The sequence below is a fragment of the Pygoscelis adeliae genome, unplaced genomic scaffold (assembly GCF_000699105.1).
Source record: "Pygoscelis adeliae isolate BGI_AS28 unplaced genomic scaffold, ASM69910v1 Scaffold148, whole genome shotgun sequence".
NCBI classification, from domain to species: domain Eukaryota; kingdom Metazoa; phylum Chordata; class Aves; order Sphenisciformes; family Spheniscidae; genus Pygoscelis; species Pygoscelis adeliae.
Window position 1 is genome coordinate 2,664,304 of NW_008825258.1, and position 8,066 is coordinate 2,672,369.

Here is an 8,066-nt window from a genome sequence, read left to right on the forward strand (position 1 = left end):
ACTGCAGCTTTTTTTAATTTCGTATTATAGACAAAGGGAAAACAAGATCTAAGAAACTGGACTAGCTTTGGTTAATTAATGTAACTGCAATTATTTTTGTTTTATTTTTAGTCTACCATTGGAACAGTTTTCTGATGGTTGGAGGATATTCTTCATCCCTGGAAAATGTTACATCAAGATTGAATGTTTTTCTTGGAAAAAATACGTTCAAGTTTAGAGTGGAGTTGAGTCAAACTAGTTCTATAATGTCCCGAGCTATTACTTGGAAATCTAATTTAGAAAGACAGTGCTGAACAGGCAGGTAAAGGATCTGGAAGAATGGGAGATCCAACAGCAATTTAAGAGAGTTCAGAGCAAAATGATGCAATGAGCTAAATCTTTTCAATTGCTCAGTTGACCAAGAACCTACGCAAGTTCAGAAAACCTCACTGGTAAAAGGAAAGCATTAACGTGCCAATTCTGTTGTAAAAGCAATTCGATACACAGCATTGTGGGCCTCCCTTTTGTGGAGGAAATGGAAATGAAATTCTAAAATAAGGTTTTAAAGCACTGACAGAATAAATGACTTGGCTGGAGCAAGCAGGAACTATGGCAGGCCAGTCTGTTATGAGTTTTAATAAAGTACTACAATATCTTATTGGCAAAACTCAAATTGTCAGCTAGACTAAAATGAATGAGGGCAACGTTGCTGTTAGCTATTCCACATATAATCATGTAAAACAAAAATGCTCCGATTCTCAGGACTGTCTCTTCCACATAGAACAACCCTTCTCTTCTGTAACCACCACGTTAAAGGCCAGTCAATGACAGCAGCTTAAATATCGAAAAACTCGCATTCAAAACCAAAAACTAAATGAATTTGAATAGCTTTGGTCTCCAACGTAAATTTAATACCTTGTATAAAGCAAGTCTGGCAATAAAAAAAAATAATGTACATGAAAAAGCTTACTAGGTTCTGCAACAAACATTTTTTTTGCCTTGGTCACAAAGTCTTGTTTTCTTAATGTGTTTAGGAGTGCCTGTATCGTGTTTCTGTCACCCTAACTTTTCCCCCCAAGAAACAAATATGAATATTACAGATGGTAAAAACCACATTTTCTCAAACAGGAAATAAATGTTTATATGTGGCATATAGCAAAATATATATTTCCAGAGACAACAGCTACAAGATTTAGATTTATTAGTGCAGGGCAGGAATTTTTAATGGAAAACACATTTTTGGGGATAAGAATTTTAATTACAAAAGAACAGCATACAAATGGCTCCTTTAGATGTAAAGCAGAGCAGTTCTGCAACAGAATCAAAAGGACATGGTCTCTTTTGGTGAAAAATAGAATAGTAGAATAAAGAGAGGAAAGCTCAACTCAAGTGTACGGCGGGTTAGACATTTTCCATGGAATGCTTTTGATCACAAAATGGCATTTGTCAACATGAAGACATTCTGCAGGAACGTGACATTTCTGCAGAAATCAGACATAGCCCTGATGGCACGTTTTCAGATCAAGCCTTAGCTTGCCAGACTACCCTGATCCTGACCACCGGTTCATAAGTTTCCAAGCTCGGTCCAGTCAAGGCCTTCGGCCCACGCGCCTCACATCTCTCTCCTTCTTACAATCCTTAGAAAACACATACTGCAGGAATAAAAATTAGCATGCTAATCCAAAAGTGGTGGTTTATGAAAGGCTATTGATACCCAGGTTAGATCTTCACACCGCAAATGAAAAGAGAACCAAAGCACCAGTTCAGTTCCGAAAACACCAAAAATTGGCACCTCCAGAATGAAGCTTCACAGATTCTGGTTTGGTAGAAAAGGAAATATAGGCTTTTTTGGCTGCTCACTTAGGCCCAAGTGAGGCCTTCGTTGCGTAAGCGTGTCCACTTAGCTGCAGGCATCTACACTAAAAACAATTAACTGGAAAATACGAGACCAGAAGCAGTCAAAATAACAGTTTCCCAAAATTCAAAGTGGAAAGAAACACTGGTTTCATTCCCATTACATTACTGTTTCCAGCGGCAGTCTTGGTGGCTTTCTCATATATCCACAATGAATGGCTTTTGTGAAAGATTAACAGGAAAAGCAGAGATGAAATGTTTAATCAGGCTTTGCTGCTGGCTTTGGCTTCATGGGATTTTTCCCATTTTGCAGGATGCAAGTAGACCTGACCATGCTTTATGCCCATTTTTGCCCAGTAAGTGTCGGCTCTCCAGACTCACATGGTTCTAACCAATTTGCAATTCTGCCAGGAAATCTGCATGCTCAAACATCAGCTTTACTGTCATTGCCATTAAAACCAACAGCCACTTTATTTTTTAAGTTATTTTGATAAGCGTTCTGATGACCCAGCTGAAGACAACAAGAGATGCAACAGAAAGCAATAAAAGACAGCATTAAGTGTCTAAATACTAATTCTTCCTCAGCTTTTTATTCTTATTATTTTGGAGAGCTCTCCTTGTACTTTCTCAGTTGGTTTGCTAACGAATATTTTTCAGCCCCACTTAATCAAATGCATTTGGATGGAGGTCTCACACTGATTTGGAAATGGAAAGCTCTAATCAGCTTAGCCTCAAATTCATTTTACGCTTCTCTCGGTTTTGAGAGTACACAGTTAAAGCTCTAAAAGTCCTGCAAAGTTGAAAGACTTTTTAAGCAACACAGGTATACTGGAGCCCCTTGTATTCCATCTACTACTGGAGGGGAAAAATATTTTGGAGAGGTCTAAAATGATCTAGCAAGAGGTGCAAGGAAGCACAGTATTGGCCTCATATTTCTACTGAATGAATTCGCTGCGGTTTCTGCTCCTATGTTACTTTGGAAAGCTCTACATCCACTCATTAAGTCATTGGGAGTTTTTCTGCTGACTTAAAAGGACTTTGGGTCAGGACCTCCCAGCTTGGCAAGAAAAGGTGTCAGACAAATAGCATGCAAAAGAAATGGCTATTTATCAAAGGAGCAATCCAGAATAATGCACTGTTCCCACTTGAACATGGTCCCACTTTTAGAGTCTGAATCAGGGTAGAACAACAAAAGAGGAACTTCGGAAGACAGTTTGTTTTGTTTTTTTTTTTAATAAGATCAGTTTTGAGCATAAGGCACAACAGGCATCCAGGAACCACAGATGAACAGTTCACCCAGGGAACCCAAAATCCCAAGTCTCCTCCAGACAGGAGCTGCACTATTGTCCGCAGCTTTGTGCCAGTCACACTCCCCTGCTAACAAGCCCTGTGGTGAGGCCCTCAGTTTCCTAGAAAAACTCCACTTCTGTTTCTGAGCGAGTACAGCCAGGTTGGCCTGGTAAACCTACCATCTTTGACATGTTTTGGTTTTGCACACTTCTATCCTGGGAGTTTTAAAATTATATGCCTAAATATTAATTCACTGGTCTAATTTTACGTCTTTGGTTTTGGTCTTTCCTTTACGTCACCGCCTGTTTGATAGTTAAGCTATTATTATCACATTCGTGATACGATGCTCCGCTGTTGCTGCCTTTCCACCTCTGCCCACACCCAGAAGTTTCATTCAAACGAGGTACATCCAAAGTTCCTCTATAAACACCATGTACACACAAGCCTACACTGCCAGCACATAAATGGCAGATGCATCTACACAGGCTGACAATTGATTTACTCATAATTTGCAACCCCTTCCAAAGGAACTAGACTTCCTAGCAATCAATAAGAAAATAACCTTGTTAGCAAATAAGCCAAGGTTCTTTTAAATTAATCAGTATTTTTTCATCCAAACAGTACTGATAATGAAAGAGATGATGACATTTTACATGACCTATAAAGAGTATAGTTTCTATTTTAGGCTCTCCTTCATAAGGGTGCCAGGATGATTATGGTTTGTTTACTGGACAGAATAATCTCTTATTTGTTAAGGCTTGAATACAATTTTATACAGTACAACATTTTATCTTCTATTGTCTTAATTATCATCTGGAGGGCTGAAACATGAGATGATGGCACAGACCAAAATGAATATTAATGTGTTCTATCTGCAATTTAAAAGGAAAGGACTTGGAGCTTGCTTTTCCTCACGTGCTTAACATGCCGCATCAGACTAGTGAATTATATCCCATTTAGCTGTTATTGTTTCTCTGAGTAGCATGAAGAAAACAGACATCAACCTTTTGCAGACTCCCTGCATTTCCAGTGTTCAAATATGCAACCTTTTCCTCTAATTTCCTTTTATGTCATTTGCTAAAAAGTTTTAAAATGTCTCCTGCTTAGAATGGTGTGTAAGGCTACACCACTGTTTTTAAAGCTCTTTGTAAGAGGCCTTTATCACCTACAGCATGTTCTCATGTCAGTGTGAAGGCGCAGGCAGCAGGAGCCTGCCTTTTCTCTCATTTAACTCATCTGCATCCCAACAGCTAGTGAATTCGGTGTCTAGAAGAAAAAGGTGTATGTAACCTGGGAGGAGGTGGGGAAAAAGATAAAGTCGCGGATGGTGAACAGTGCACATTGACATTAGTGGTTTTTCTAGCTTCCTAGGGAAAATCAAAGGGAGCTTAGTGTGCTGATTTTTACTTAAAACAAACATAATGCACGGCCTGACCAGTTCAGAGTGATTTCAAAAGTATCAGTAGGGATTGTATTCCATCTACTAGGTGAAAAAGACAGCACTTACATGTAATGCTACATGGTTTAATTCTTTTGCAGTTTCACCCTGCTGTATCAATGCTGATCTTTCCGGGTCCGAAAAAGGGAAGAACTGAAGGTTTATTCTCGCTTTTTTTGAAGAAGAAGAAGAGGAACTGGGTTGGGTTTTGTTTCGGGGGCTTTTTCAGCTTCATACATAGTATTAGAAATTTAAAATAATTAACAAAAATCGAGAAAGAGAAATATCAATTAGTAGAAGGTTGGTTTCTAATTTTGAATCGATATGACAGTCAAGCTACACTGACCAAAAAAAAAAAATCTGTATGCTTAGCCTCAAATTCATTTTACGCTTCTCTCGGTTTTGAGAGTACACAGTTAAAGCTCTAGAAGTCCTGCAAAGTTGAAAGACTTTTTAAGCAACACAGGTATACTGGAGCCCCTTGTATTCCATCTACTACTGGAGGGGAAAAATATTTTGGAGAGGTCTAAAATGATCTAGCAAGAGGTGCAAGGAAGCACAGTATTGGCCTCATATTTCTACTGAATGAATTCGCTGCGGTTTCTGCTCCTATGTTACTTTGGGACTTTGGAAAGCTCTACATCCACTCATTAAGTCATTGGGAGTTTTTCTGCTGACTTAAAAGGACTTTGGGTCAGGACCTCCCAGCTTGGCAAGAAAAGGTGTCAGACAAATAGCATGCAAAAGAAATGGCTATTTATCAAAGGAGCAATCCAGAATAATGCACTGTTCCCACTTGAACATGGTCCCACTTTTAGAGTCTGAATCAGGGTAGAACAACAAAAGAGGAACTTCGGAAGACAGTTTGTTTTGTTTTTTTTTTTAATAAGATCAGTTTTGAGCATAAGGCACAACAGGCATCCAGGAACCACAGATGAACAGTTCACCCAGGGAACCCAAAATCCCAAGTCTCCTCCAGACAGGAGCTGCACTATTGTCCGCAGCTTTGTGCCAGTCACACTCCCCTGCTAACAAGCCCTGTGGTGAGGCCCTCAGTTTCCTAGAAAAACTCCACTTCTGTTTCTGAGCGAGTCCAGCCAGGCTGGCCTGGTAAACCTACCATCTTTGACATGTTTTGGTTTTGCACACTTCTATCCTGGGAGTTTTAAAATTATATGCCTAAATATTAATTCACTGGTCTAATTTTACGTCTTTGGTTTTGGTCTTTCCTTTACGTCACCGCCTGTTTGATAGTTAAGCTATTATTATCACATTCGTGATACGATGCTCCGCTGTTGCTGCCTTTCCACCTCTGCCCACACCCAGAAGTTTCATTCAAACGAGGTACATCCAAAGTTCCTCTATAAACACCATGTACACACAAGCCTACACTGCCAGCACATAAATGGCAGATGCATCTACACAGGCTGACAATTGATTTACTCATAATTTGCAACCCCTTCCAAAGGAACTAGACTTCCTAGCAATCAATAAGAAAATAACCTTGTTAGCAAATAAGCCAAGGTTCTTTTAAATTAATCAGTATTTTTTCATCCAAACAGTACTGATAATGAAAGAGATGATGACATTTTACATGACCTATAAAGAGTATAGTTTCTATTTTAGGCTCTCCTTCATAAGGGTGCCAGGATGATTATGGTTTGTTTACTGGACAGAATAATCTCTTATTTGTTAAGGCTTGAATACAATTTTATACAGTACAACATTTTATCTTCTATTGTCTTAATTATCATCTGGAGGGCTGAAACATGAGATGATGGCACAGACCAAAATGAATATTAATGTGTTCTATCTGCAATTTAAAAGGAAAGGACTTGGAGCTTGCTTTTCCTCACGTGCTTAACATGCCGCATCAGACTAGTGAATTATATCCCATTTAGCTGTTATTGTTTCTCTGAGTAGCATGAAGAAAACAGACATCAACCTTTTGCAGACTCCCTGCATTTCCAGTGTTCAAATATGCAACCTTTTCCTCTAATTTCCTTTTATGTCATTTGCTAAAAAGTTTTAAAATGTCTCCTGCTTAGAATGGTGTGTAAGGCTACACCACTGTTTTTAAAGCTCTTTGTAAGAGGCCTTTATCACCTACAGCATGTTCTCATGTCAGTGTGAAGGCGCAGGCAGCAGGAGCCTGCCTTTTCTCTCATTTAACTCATCTGCATCCCAACAGCTAGTGAATTCGGTGTCTAGAAGAAAAAGGTGTATGTAACCTGGGAGGAGGTGGGGAAAAAGATAAAGTCGCGGATGGTGAACAGTGCACAGTGACATTAGTGGTTTTTCTAGCTTCCTAGGGAAAATCAAAGGGAGCTTAGTGTGCTGATTTTTACTTAAAACAAACATAATGCACGGCCTGACCAGTTCAGAGTGATTTCAAAAGTATCAGTAGGGATTGTATTCCATCTACTAGGTGAAAAAGACAGCACTTACATGTAATGCTACATGGTTTAATTCTTTTGCAGTTTCACCCTGCTGTATCAATGCTGATCTTTCCGGGTCCGAAAAAGGGAAGAACTGAAGGTTTATTCTGGCTTTTTTTGAAGAAGAAGAAGAAGAGGAACTGGGTTGTGTTTTGTTTCGGGGGCTTTTTCAGCTTCATACATAGTATTAGAAATTTAAAATAATTAACAAAAATCGAGAAAGAGAAATATCAATTAGTAGAAGGTTGGTTTCTAATTTTGAATCGATATGACAGTCAAGCTACACTGACCAAAAAAAAAAAAATCTGTATTTCAGGGAGAGAAACTTAAGTTGCCTGAAAACATAGAAACAAAGAGTTTGCATGGCTTATCAAGATAATTCCTTTTTAATTTAGTTTTAATGCAAAAGGAAAAATAGCTGCATTAAGGCACATGTGCCTCTGTGGCATCCTGCACTCATTGATAAGGTGAAGCAAATGTCTCAGGTTTGACTTGGCTCTTGTGGACTCCAGGGGTAACTGCAGACACAGCAATGACAATATAAAAGAGCCTTTTCCCCTTATGCTGTTCCATGTCACGACTATTTTAAAGGCCAAGCTTGTGTGCATCTAAACAACAACTGCATCATAGGTCTTTCTCTTTGGGGTTCTTTTTGTTTGTTTGTTTTTACTACTTTGCAAAATGTCCAAAATGCATAATTCTGCTTTAGCAGCTCCAAATTCAATCAAGTGGATTAGCTTTATGCCCACCTAAGCAGTGTTCAGAATATGAAAACATTCATCATCAAGGAGTTTCTGCTGCAAGCCTAGATTCACTGAAGGACAAGACAAAACGAGGACAGCACTGTACACACACTGTGCCACCAGTAGGATAATCCACCTGGGGCAGGAACACTCACTGTCTGAAAGCTAGCACACCCCCTAAAGCCAAGGGGCCACAGCCTCATCTGACCGACAGACTACTCTCCGATATATTCAATGTGTAGAACTACAGAGATTGAAAAGGTAAGAAGTGGGTTTTAAAGGTTTGAAACGTTTGAGGAAACCACTCCAATAAACCACAGAAGA